The following is a 14,213-nucleotide window of genomic DNA, read 5'->3' on the forward strand; positions in this document are numbered from 1 at the left end:
GACCCAATTCTCCCTCCGTAAGACGTCGTGACGGCACCTAGTCTCTACGACTAGGTAAGCCTAACAAAATGCGAAAATAACAAAATGGAAGTAAAACTTAACAACTAACTGCAACAGATAACTAAATAACTAGTAACAATGCCGCTTGGCATGTACAATAACCAATACTCTAGTAATACACAGTATTCCCAAAACCCGAAACATCATAAGTCACAAGCTACAGAAGGAAACTAGAATCTCTATACACCAGAGTCTAATAAAAAAATACGGAAGGTAAATGACATAGGAGAGAATAGAGGGGGACTCCGAGATTTGCGGATGCGGGAGATTTACCTTGAAGTCTCTGTACAATAGCAAGCACTCTCAGCTAATAGTGGGGCTGATAAGAAGCACCTGGATCTGCACACAAAATATGTGCAAAAGAGTAGCATCAGTATACCATAATAGTACCCAGTAGGTGCCAAATCTAACCTCAGTAGAGTAGTGACGAGGTCAGGTCCGGGCCCTACTGGGATATAATAATAAGATAGATGATATAATAAAATGAACTAAAACAGGAAATTTAACAAAAAGAATTCACAGAGAAATAATAACACAACACAATGTGATAACAACAGGGGCGCTCCCGAGATACCGTCTCGTAGTCAAAAATAAATAAATACTCAACAGAGAATCTCCCGAGATACCGTCTCGTAGTCCCAAAAATAAATATGTGAGGAGATCTCCCGAGATACCGCCTCGTAGTCTTAAAAGTAAATGTGCAGGGGGATCTCCCGAGGTACCGCCTCGTAGTCCCAAAAGTAAACATGCAGGGAGAACTCCCGAGGTACCGCCTCGTAGTCCCAAAAGTAAACATGCAGGGAGAACTCCCGAGGTACCGCCTCGTAGTCTCAAAAGTAAATGTGCAGAGAGAACTCCTGAGGAACCGCCTCGTATTCTCAAAAGTAAACACAGAGCTCAAACCGATAAATACAACAGTTAAAAACAAGATTTCTACAGTTAATACTAATAAAGAACAAGGAAAACCGAAAATCAACTAGGCATGCTTCACAGATTTCAAATAAGCAGTTAAAGCACGTAAACATGCGATATTAGACTAAATAGGATAACTACACATATTCGAATAGCTCAAATAAGAATGGAAACAGACTAATACTCATTAAAACGATATAACTCAATTTAAAAGAAAAACAGAATGATACTCAGTAAAAAATCGAGTTTTACAGTATGTACTCGTCACCTCACGTACACGGCGCTCACATATCACAACAGTACCAAATCCTAAGGGGATTTTCCTCACACAAGATTAGGCAAGCCACTTACCTCGAACCAAGTTCAATCAATTGGTAACAATACCTTTTCCACGAATACCCGACTTCGAATGGCCCAAATCTAGCCAAAATCAATTACATACCATAAATACAACTATAAGAAACTAATTTAATTAATGAAATCAAAGCTAAAGCAAGAAATTAGAAAATTATCCCAAAAAGCCTCCCCGAACCCACATCTCGAAATCGGGTAAAAGTCACAAAATATGAATACCCATTCACTCACGAGCCCAGTTATGTAATTTATTTTGAAATCCGACCTCAATTTGAGGTCTAAATCCCCATTTTATAAAAATCCTTAATTCTACCCAAAACCCCTAATTTCCACCATGAAAACACAAGATTTTAGTTTGAAATCCTAGGAAATGTAGTGAAAGATTGAAAGAAATTAGTTTAGAATCACTTACCAATGATATGGCGAAGAAAAATTCTTTGAAAAATTGCCTCTAGGGTTTCTTATTTTGAAAATTTGAGAGAATGAACCAAAATCCCGTCTAAGTCCCATTTTGATCAGTTGCAGATGTCGCATTTGCGAACCGAAGAAACCATCGCAAATGCGAAGTTCTTCCCATCTCTACTTTCATCGTAAATGCGATGACTTGTTCGCAATTGTGAATATTGATCTTCCGCATTGGCGACCAAGCCTGCCCCAGCCTCACTTCGCCAGTGCAAAGTGTTGGTTGCAAATGCGAACTCTGGCCTCCCCGCAATTGCGACTTCTTGATCGCAAATGCGAACTTATGCTGACCCAGGTTCTCTTCGCAAATGCGAAGAATTTGCTCGCAAATGCGAGCCTGGTAGAATTTGGGATGTTCGCAGATGCGAACACTGATCTCGCAATTGCGAGATCAGAGACCAATACCAGAAAATTGCAGAACACGAGTTCTAAGTCTAAACCACTCTGTAGCCTATCTGAAACTCACCCGAGCCCTTGGGACTCTAAACCAAATATGCACACAAGTGTAAAAACATCATACGAACTTGCTCGCGTGATCAAATCGCCAAAATAATACCTAAAACTATGAATTTAGCATCAAATCAAAGAAAATTTTTAAGAAAAACTCATGAACTTCAAATTTCACAACCGGACGTCCGAATCACGTCAAACCAACTTCGTTTCTCACCAAATTTGACAAACAAGTCATAAATATAGTATTGGACCTATACCGGGTTCTGAAACTAAAATACGGACCCGATATCAATAAAATCAGACATTGGTCAAGCTTTCAAAGTCATTAAGCTTTCAAACTTTAATATTTCAACAAAGTCCGATAACTTGGGTTAGGGACTTCCGAATTCGATTCTGGGTATACGCCCAAGTCTCAAATCACGATACGGACCCACCGGGACCGTCAAAATACGAATCCGGGTCTGTTTGCTTAAAACGTTGACCGAAGTCAATTAAAATAGATTTTAAGGCAAAAGTTTTATATTTTCTCACTTTTTAACATAAAAGCTTTCCGGAAAAACACCCGGGCTACCACGTAAATCGAAAAAGGCTAAAATAAGATATTTAAGGCTTCAAAGTACAAAATTAGGTTCTAAAACATAAGATGACCTATCGGGTCATCACATTAACCAAGTTGGGACTCGAGAATAAAGTCTATAGAAGATTAAATATTCGAAAAGATAAATCTAAATCATACGAAAGGAAACATATTCAATATATTGTAGTTTGCTACTCATAATCGGTAGAATACTTTGTGTCTTGTTAGTGAATATGCTGAAAATAATTTAGTTTAGTAGGAGTAGCATAATAGATTTGGGAATTAAGATTTTGATTTTAATCACGTGGCTTGTAACCATTTTTATAATTCTAAGGCCCAAGGAAAAATTTAATATTTTATTATTTTTAAACTTAATATATAAATATAGTTTTCACATGTAAATTTATTCGGTACGGTTTGGTATTTTTTTGGTTTATTACAATAAAATAAAAAACTTATCCTAATTATCGGTACGGTTGTAGATTTATATAAAAATATATTATTTTATTAAAAGAAACCTAAAAATTAGTTCGGTACGGTACGGTACGGTTCGGTCAGTTTAGTCAGATTTTAAATATCCATTGTCTAAGTGGGCGTTTAGACATAAGAATTGTAAAATTTCAAAAAAAAGAAGTGAAAAATAATTTCAAGTGAAAATGGTATTTGAAAATTAGAGTTGTGTTTGGACATGAATATAATTTTGGGTTGTTTATAAAGTTTTATGAGTATCTGAGTGAAGATTTTTAAAAACAGTTTTTGGAAGTTTTTCAAATTTTTGAAAAATTCTAAAATTCATCTTCAAGTAATTATTGAAAATTTTATTGCCAAATACTGATTTCGAAAAAAAGTAAAAATGTTTCAAAAAAAGTGAAAAAATTCTTATGTCCAAACGGGCTCTAAAAGTGGGAAGCTCCTACCTTCTAAATTGGATTACGATTTTGCCCTTGTTGTAAATTAATTTTAAGTAAAATATAATAAAACATTAAACATTTTATATAATAAATATGAAATAGTTATATTATAATTACATGAAGGTTAATCACGTTCAGGAGCATTTAAGTTATTTAATGCATTGTGTAATCCTAATTAAAAAGATGAGTGAATAAGAAGCTCATAAGTCCTATTTTAATGCTCCACATCCACTTCTTTCTAAACATGTTCAACTAATTCCTAATTAAATATTTAATTTACCTGTCACCTCTTTGGTTCAACGTAAATTGAATCGGAACAACAACCTTACAATTCCAAGTATTCAAAACCGTAAGGATCGGTTGTTATTTCAGTTTTCTAATCATTTAATTAAATTAAATGATGCAATAAAACCAAAAAAGAAAAAAAAATCATTGATCCCTTAGCTTTCATCTGTTACGAATTTAGACAACTAATTCTTTTACATATATAGTGTGGACTGGTAATCATTTATTGTCACGATCCAAAATTCAACTAGCCGTGATGACACCTAACTCAACCCGTTAGGTAAGCCAATTTACAAATATCTAATTCAAATAATATTTAACTGGCCCTATTAAACTCCCCAAGGACTGGTAGTACAACTCATGAGTTTCTAAAATTAGAATTTACAAAACTGGTATGAAATAAATGCATCATCTGTTCGAAGTGTATATAAACAGATTCTTATAAATCAAAGGCTACCATGAACACGAGGCAGCTATGACCGGAACACAGGTACATCTTCAAATCCAGCTCCCGTCGATCGCAGCAACATCAATATCCAATATCTGCACGCAAGGTGCAGGAGTGTAGTATGAGTACAACCGACCATATGTACTCAATAAGTAACAAACCTAACCTTAGGTTGAAAGTAGTGACGAGCTGGAACACAAGTCGGGGTCTAACACCAATAGCCAACAACATTTCATAACAATATAATTTAAAGCAGCACAAGTAATAGTTCAAGAATAACATGCTCAACTTAATCATGATTTCTGAAAATAGCTTTGCCTTTCAAGTGTATCAGTGAAAACTCAAGTCCTTTACCGAAGTTGCCAAAAATATGAGTAAGTTTGAAACAGTAATTTTTTTCAAAAATTTCTTTCAACAATAAATAAGATGTTTCATTTTCTTTCCACATAGCCAGTGAAAAATGCATCAATATGCCCATATACCAATATGTGTGAGAAGTCATGAATGACGTGATACTGTACATCATGAGAAAAATGCATCTCTATGCATGTATGCCAAGTGTGCATGTCAATGCGATGAACCTCAATGATAAAACCATATGCATACTCTCAGAATATCATTTCACTCAGTCCTCCCAGTTATTCAATCCTTTCAGTCACTCAGTCCTCCCAGTCACTCAATCCTCACAGTCACTCAGTCCTCCCAGTCATTCATGCCTCACAGTCACTCAATCCTCCTAAGTCACTCGACACTCACGCTCGGCACTCGCACTCAGTAGGTACATGCGCTCACTGGGGGTGGGTACAGACTCCGGAGGGGCTCCTTCAGCCCAAGCGCTATAATTTGCACGGACAACCCGCGTGCTGCACAGACAACTCACGTGCTATAGTATCAATATATGTATCCACACGGATAACTCACGTGCGATAATAAGCCAATCTGGCCTGTTGCGGCGTACAGTCCGATCCCATAATAATAAAATATATAAAGCTAATATGGCCTGCTGCGGCGTGCAGCCCGATCTCATAATTATCCTCACAATCAGGCCCTCGGTCTCACTCAGTCATCAATCTCTCCAGTCTCTCGAGCTCACAATATCATGAAACTAGCCCAAAATGATGATATAATGAATCAATAAATAGCAACAGAGACTGAGAGATGATATGAAATGGATGAACTTGAACGAGTTTTAAAATTTTAATTTAAACAAATTCAACAACAATATGACCTATGTGGGTCTCAATAATACTTGCATATAGCCTCAACATGATTTTAACATGATTCTCAGCTCAATAGCTCTAGTACGTGGAGATTTCCATGATTTCAGATAAGTTCAGATAACTACACAATTCCGCAGGAATAACGAAATCACAGTTCACACGGTGCACGCCCACACGCCCGTCACCTAGCATGTGCGTCACCTCAACACCAAACACATAACATGTATAATTCTGGGTTTATACCCTCAACTCCAAGATTAGAAAAGTTACTTACCTCGAACAAGCCAAATCCAATACCGAGTAAGTTGTACAATACTCCGAAAATACTATTCCGCGCGTATCAACCTCCATACGCCTTCCTATCTCCTCAATTCAAGCCAAACGACTCGTATCTATTCAAACAACATGCAAATTAATCACAACTTACTCTAATGCTTACAATTTAACAATTTACAAAAATTCTCAACTCCGCTCGAAAAATCGACAGTAGGTCCCACGTCTCGAAATCTGATGAAACTCACAAAATCCGAACACCCGTTCCGATACGAGTTCAACCATACAAAATTATCAAATTCCGACATCGGATTGACCTTCAAATCTTCATTTTACATTTTTGGAAGATTTTATAAAAATCTGATTTTTCTTCCATAAATTCACAGATTCATGATGTAAATAAATATGGAATCATAAAATATAATCAATATAGAATAAGAAACACTTACTCCAATATTTTTTCCGCGAAAATCACCCAAAAATCGCCTTCACCGAGCTCCCCAAACTAAAAAATGAGTAAAAATGGCAAAAAACCCCCCGTTTTATGGGGTTTTTACGTCTGTGGCTCTACATGTGGCATGGGGCGCTGCCTGTGGCGCCCTTTCCAGTACCTCCAGCAGTCCCAGCGCCAGGTATAGCGCCCCACGCTACCCTGGACGCTGACGACGACATGAAATCATTTTTGATACGGAAATGGGCATAATTCTCATACGATATCCGAATTCGACGATTTATTTTGCTATGGCTCCATAATTTCAATACGGATCTAATACTTCTATTAAAACTGAATTTCCAGCTCATTTGCTTAATGTAATACTACGTATTCTTGAAGAATCGACATCGAAACATAGCAAATCAAGTCCGATTGATTTCAAATTTTGCACACAAGTCATAATACATCATATGAAGCTATTCAAGACTTCAAATAGTAGAAAATAGAGTAATTACTCAAAACGAAAAGTCGGGTCGTTACATTTATTTACCTCCTGTCCTTTTGTAGTTCTCTTTCTTGCATTTGGTTTGCTCTAATATATGAAATTTTCTTGAGTTTTGTTTACTAACTAATTCTTATGTGTTTATTTTTATTTCAGATTTTACCTTGCAGTTGTGCAGTTTTCACTTTTCAATCACATCATCATGTACATAATAATATGATGTTTATAATAATCCTTTTCTTTAAAAAAAATTCATAGAAATATATAATGAATTTGTAGGGGAGACGGTGATATATATATATATATATATGAAACTTTTGAGAAATATAAAAGATATAGACTTAAGATGCAATACATAATTATTAGTTCTTTGAGAAATCGTTTGGATACTTTTTTTTAGATATTTACATCCATTATTTTTAAACAACGTAACTTTTACATATTTGAACAGTTTATATCAAGTTCTTGTAAGCGCGAGACCCAATCATTTTAACCTCAACAAACACGTTACTATATGATTAATCATGCATTAATAAAAACTTGTATTTTATTTTTTCATGCGTAATAATTTATTTAAAGTTTTGTTTTAATAACATTGATAATTTTACAATGCCGTACACTACGAGTTTTAACATACACGTACAACGCATGTGCCGAAAAATTAGTATGATTTTAATGTATTTTTACTATTTCCTACTTATGACAAATTTTATATGGGATGAACACCTCCAATACATCAACTATTCAAGTTATTTGCTATTTGTCCTGAAATTTCATTATCTTGCAAGGCGATGCACAAATCTAGAATTTTAAGTCGGTGAGACTGACTGTCACCTCAGTCACAGTTACTTTGTGTTTAAACAATTCAACTCATATTCTTCTGTCAAAATCAGACAAAATTATTCATAATCCAATCAAACAATGAATACTTGTACATGCAATTTATTATTTTTATAGATCGATTAAATTTTCTAATATTAGTAATATAATTATTAACTATCTCTATCACGAATAACTACTATTTTTTTTCAAAGTGAACACCATGAAACTAATAATGATATACTAGGCATCTTAAAGAAGACGTATGTTGGTCAAATATTTGTACAACGTTTACAAAATACTAGGTATGTGATCTTAAAAAGGATGAGGCTACAGTTTCTTAAAGACAAGATGCAAATTTTAAGACATGAAGCATTTATAAACATAGATGACGTTACTCATATTCACATCTATACTATGTGTTGTTGAAATATCAAAAAAGAAATGTCACAAAGAATTTTTGATATATTAGAACTACATAAGAAAAAGGTTATACCAATATTTGTACTTTCCTTTCATTCAGTTACTCTTTACTTACATATGTTTTGATATTATCTATATAGTTTAAAAGTTTATACTAATTCATATGGGACACTCGTGCAAGGAGAAACTAGTATATATATATATATATATATATATATATATATATATATATATATATATATATATATATATATATATAGAGAGAGAGAGAGAGAGAGAGAGAGAGAGGCCTAATCCACCCACCCCTTTCTAAACAATTTAGTCAAAAGCTATGATGAATTAAGTTTTGGTTTGCAGAATCCCATCATGTTTGGAATGACAGCGGAAAGTAAAGCTCTTTTTCTTTCCTTTAGTGTTCCTATATCTGTTTATGACAACCAATTGAAATCTTTTTTTTCTTCTGGGTAAGTAACAATCAACTGAAATCTAGTATACCATACAAGTTTACTAGGCAAAACTTGTTTGCTTCATTTTTTTCACCTTACAACCGCAATGAAGAATAAAGATTCAATCTCCTTGATAGACGATAATAAACTGTGTTCATTTAGTTTCTTTTTAAACGAAAATGAAGTTGAGAAGAATTACTGATCCTTCTAAGATATATTCTGTTTTTTCCACTATTGATTTACCTTTGTTGGAACAAAACAAGAAGAAGAGAAACAGAAAAGAATACTTTATGGTGTGAATAAATTTATTGCCCTTAGAGAAATATTACATGTATATTCTTTAGGAAAAAACAGACAAGTTTCTTTCTGGATTCCTCAAAGTAAAAATAGTTACTCTCGAGTGTTAGATTAGTTAGTGTTTGACGAGAGTATTTGAAAAGAGGTTGTTTTGTCCCTCATTGGAAAAAGGAAGAAAGAAAGAAGTATTTTTTTAAGGATGTTTCGGAGGAAAATTGAAATTTGACTATATATCTGTCACGACCCGAAATTTCCACATTCGGGATCGTGATGGCGTCTAACATTTCACTTGCTAGGCAAGCCAACATTAGAATAATCTTAGCCATTTTTAAATAAATTAAATTAAACAGAAGTCCATTACTGAAATAAAGTGCGAAAAAACATAACAAACGAATTATCCAAATACATTCCCGAATCTGGTGTCACAAGTGCACGAGCTAATAGAATAATACAAATAAAGGTCTGAATAAAATTCGATTTGTTTGAAAGATAATACACAGCTAAGATAAGATAGAAGGGGACTTCAGAACTGCGGACACTATACAGTTATACCTCAAGTCTCCTCTTGTAGCTAGCTGAATCCGAGTAAGTCTATGGTATGCCGCTGGGACCAACTCCAAAATATGCAGACGAAGTGTAGAGTGTAGTATGAGTACAACCGACCCCATGTACTTCGTAAGTGTCGAGCCTACTGTCACGACCTGAAATTCCCACCTTCGGAACCGTGATGGCGCCTAACATTTCACTTGCTAGGCAAGCCAACGTTAGAATTCAGATGTTATTTGTGGTGTTTCGAGCCCTAGGAAAAGTTTGGATTAGGCATATGGACTTGTTGGTGTGATTGGATGGGGCCGCCGGAGGGGGGGGGGATGTTATTCGAGGTGGTTTCTGACAATTTTCTCATGTTTTGGAGTTACTGGTTTTCTAATACATGATAATGCTTCGCGTTTGCAGAGCTTGTCTCACAATCGTGGAGAAGAGGAGTTGGCAGGCAAACTTTTGCTCTTCGCATTCGCATGAGTGGTGTCGAGTTCACGTAGGGTTGAGGGAAGGAGCATCATTTTCTCGTGCAACGTTCACGATGGCGTGGTGTCAGACAGAAGAATTGTCGTCGTGTTCGCGTAGGATGGGCTCTTGGGAATCGCGTTCGCGAGAGAACTCCGAAATCTTGTACTGGTAAGTGCTAAGCCTAACCTCGATGAAGTAGTGACGAGGCTAAGGCAGGTCACTTACATTAACCTGCACGCAATAATAATAATAACCACAATAATAGAATTAAATCAGGTAACTCTTATTGTTATAGTTGAAGCCAATTCACCAGTCATAACTAATTATTTTAATCAATTTCCGTTGCAGTATGCAACCCGCTTCCACAATATATTCCTTTTTAATCCTCCAATATATTTATTTCAATCAAGTATATATAGACTTTTAAATAAGTCTGTTGCGGCATGCAACCTGATTCCCCCAATATGGACTTTTAAATAAGTCTGTTGCGGCGTGCAACCCGTCCCCCAATATGGACTTTTAATAAAATCTGTTGCGGCGTGCAACCCGATCCCCCAATATGGACTTTTTAATAAGTCTGTTGCGGCGTGCAACCCGATCCCCCAATATATATATTCATTTTCATTTCCGTTGCGGCGAGCAACCCGCTCCTCCAATATATACATTTACCAATTCTTATAAAAGAAATTGCCCCAATAAATGCAACAATTAGTATGAAATTATAAGACAACAAGCATACAATAATTATGATTTATTTATGAAACAGACAATGACAAGTAGCAATTTATTTTGGAAATCAGGGAGAAAATAGGTAGTTTGATATTTAATATGCTAAATGTCAAGTAACAATTAAGACTCATAAATCAAATAAGCATGTAACAATTATTGCAAGAATTCAAAAATTAATATTTGACAAAGAATGGGGAAGAAATAATTATTATAACAATTAATTCATGTCTTAGAACAATTTATGGTTTTTAAATAATTATGCAAACAATTAATTTGACGACGTATAGACACTCGTCACCTTACCTATACGTCGTTCCCATGCATTTTACATAACAAATAATTTAAGGGTTCTATTCCCTCAAGTCAAGATTAACCACGACACTTACCTCGCTTTGCAATATCAATCAATTACTCGATCACAGCTTTTCCCTTTAAATTTGTCTTCAAAAGTTTCAAATCTATTCACAAATAATTCGATATACTCAATACGAATCATATGAATTAATTCCATATGAATTTACTAATTTTTCGGATAAAATCCGAAATTCACTTTAAAAATTGACAGTGGAGCCCACGTCTCGAATCTCGGAAAAACTTACGAAATTCGAACACCCATTCTGAGACGAGTCTAACCATACAAAAATTATCAAATTCCGATGTCAAATGGACCTTCAAATCTTAAATTTTCGTTTTTGGAAGATTTTATAAAAATCTGATTTTTCTCCCAAAATTTCACGGATTCATGATATAAATGAGCATGAAATCATGAAATATAATCAATATAGGATAAGGAACACTTACCCCAATATTTTTCCGTAAAAATCGCCCAAGAATCGCCTTACCCGAGCTCAAAAATAGGAAATGGTTGAAAATGGGTCGAAACCCCATTTCCAGAACTTAAGTTCTGTTTTTCAGATTTTTACTCATCGCGATCGCGTAGAACACTTTTGTCCAGGTTCATTTTACTCTTCGCGATCGCGGAAATGGCTTCGCGATCGCGAAGCACAATTTGCACAGGCTTCCAATTTGCACTACGCGAACGCGACATCTCATACACGAACGCGAAGCATAACCCCGTAGACCTACGCGATCGCGGACCGTTTTATGCGAACGCAAAGAACAAATTTGAGTACCCCATCTTCTGCCTCATTTCCTCTTCGCGAACACGAAGCTTTGTACTTCGATCCTTCGCGAACGCGTTCCCTCGGTCGCGAACGCGAAGCACAATTGTGCCAGTCCAATTTTCCTCTTCGCGATCGCGAAGCACAAAACACCAGATGACAGCAGAAGCTAAAAACCATATATTTCTCAAAGTTCAAATGGTCCGCAGGCTATCTGAAACTCATCCGAGCCCTCGGGGCTCCAAACCAAACACGCACACAAGTCCAAAACCTCATACGAACTTGCTCGCGCGATCAAAATACCAATTTAATACCTAAAACTACGAATCGGACACTAAATCAAAGGAAATTTTCAAGAAAACTTTAAAACTTATATGTTTACAACCAGACCTCCGAATCACGTCAAATCAACTCCGTTTCTCGCTAATTTCGACAGACAAGTCATAAATAGTATAGTGGACCTATACCGGACTCCAGAACCAAAATACGGACCCGGTGTCAATAAATCCAATATCAGTAAATTCTTAAAATCATTAAGCTTTCAAACTTTTAATTTTTTTATCAAAATTCCATATCTCGGGCTAGTGACCTCGGAATTCAATTCTGGGTATACGCCTAAGTCCCAAATCACGATTCGGATCTACCGAAATTGTTAAAATACTGATCCGAGTCTGTTTGCTCAAAATATTGACCAAAGTCAACTCAGTTGAGTTTTAAAGATCTATTTCACATTTTAATCCATTTTTCACATAAAAATTTTTCGAAAATTTATACGGACTGCGCACACAAGTCAAGGAATGATAAATAGTACTTTTCGAGATTTTAGAACACATAATTACTTATTAAATTTAAAGATAACACTTTGGGTCATCACATTCTCCACCTCTAAAACAAACATTCGTCCTCGAACGGAGTTAGAAAAAGTACCTGAGCTGGATAAAAGGTGTGGATATTTACTCCGCATGTCCGACTCGGACTCCCAGGTAGATGCCTCTACTGGCTAACCTCTCCATTGCACCTGAATTGTAGGATAACTCTTAGATCTCAACTGCCGGACCTGCTGGGCTAGAATAGACACTGGCTCCTCCTCGTAAGTCAAACTTTGTCCACTTGGACTGAGCTGAAATTTAACGTATGAGATGGATCACCATGATATTTCTGGAGCATAGACACATGGAACACCAGATGAACCGCTGATAAACTGTCACGACCCAAAATTCCACCACAGGCGTCGTGATGGCACTTAGTCTCTAAGACTAAGTAAGCCGATTTTAATTATAAGTCAAACCATTTTTTTAAAAAAAATAGAAACTAACAGCGGAATAATTACAAATATAACAACCTCCCAAGACTGGTAGTAGTGAGTCACGAACTCTAACGGAATACATGAAATGATCTCAAGGATCGAATACTCAATATTGTTTGAATAATAAATAACAGTACAATAAAATGGAAAGATTCCAAGGAACTGCGACGACCAAACAGCTCTACCTTGAATCCTTGCGATCCCACTTTAACTCTGTCCGAGTCCGATATCTCCAATACTTGGCTCTACACAAAAATATGCAAAAGTGTAGTATGAGTACACCACGGTCGGTACCCAGTAAGTATCAAGACTAACCTCAGTGGAGTAGAGACGAGGTACAGTCAAGACACTCACTAGTCTAATAACCTGTGCAATATAATATACAAAATAATATGAACAAATAACAATAAGGGCAACATAAAACAACCATTGATATGCACAGCAAGACAACAAAACACCATTAATATCGCTCAACAAATAATAAATACAAGTACACCCAATTAAATCAAATTCTTCAAATAAATGTCTTTCACATATAATTCTTCCAAATAACTCTCTTTTAAATATAATTTTCTCAAATAATTATCTTTCAAATATAATTCTTTCAATAAATCTCTTCAAATATAATTTTCTCAAATAAATATCTTTCAAATACAATTCTTTCTAAATAAAAATCCTTCCGAATAAATATTTTGAATGTAATTCTTCAATTAAAAAGTCACTATGTGACAACTCATTTTGTTATCATAAAAATATGAGTCTCATCCCATTTTTATATTTATCGTAAATACGGGTCTCAGCTCATTTTGCATATCTCCACGGCACTTCGTGCCATAATTAAATTATCATATTTCTCCGGCACTTCGTGCCCTCATTTCATATCACAACTGCACGGACAATTCACGTGCCAAGTATCATTATCATTTAATTACAGCACCTCGTGTCCTCATTTCATACCATAACTGCACGGATAATTCACGTGCCAATATCCTCATTATTTACTCACGACACCTGGTGCCCATATTTCATTTTATAATCCGCCTGGCAATAGCCACATGCTCCCAATTTTAACATAAATCAGATTGTTATCAATTTACCAACAACAAGATAAATTGCACAAGGTATAAAAATAAACACAAGAAAATCACATGAAAATTATCAACACCACATCATC

Source organism: Nicotiana tabacum, chromosome 19, assembly GCF_000715075.1.
Source record: "Nicotiana tabacum cultivar K326 chromosome 19, ASM71507v2, whole genome shotgun sequence".
Lineage (NCBI taxonomy): Eukaryota > Viridiplantae > Streptophyta > Magnoliopsida > Solanales > Solanaceae > Nicotiana > Nicotiana tabacum.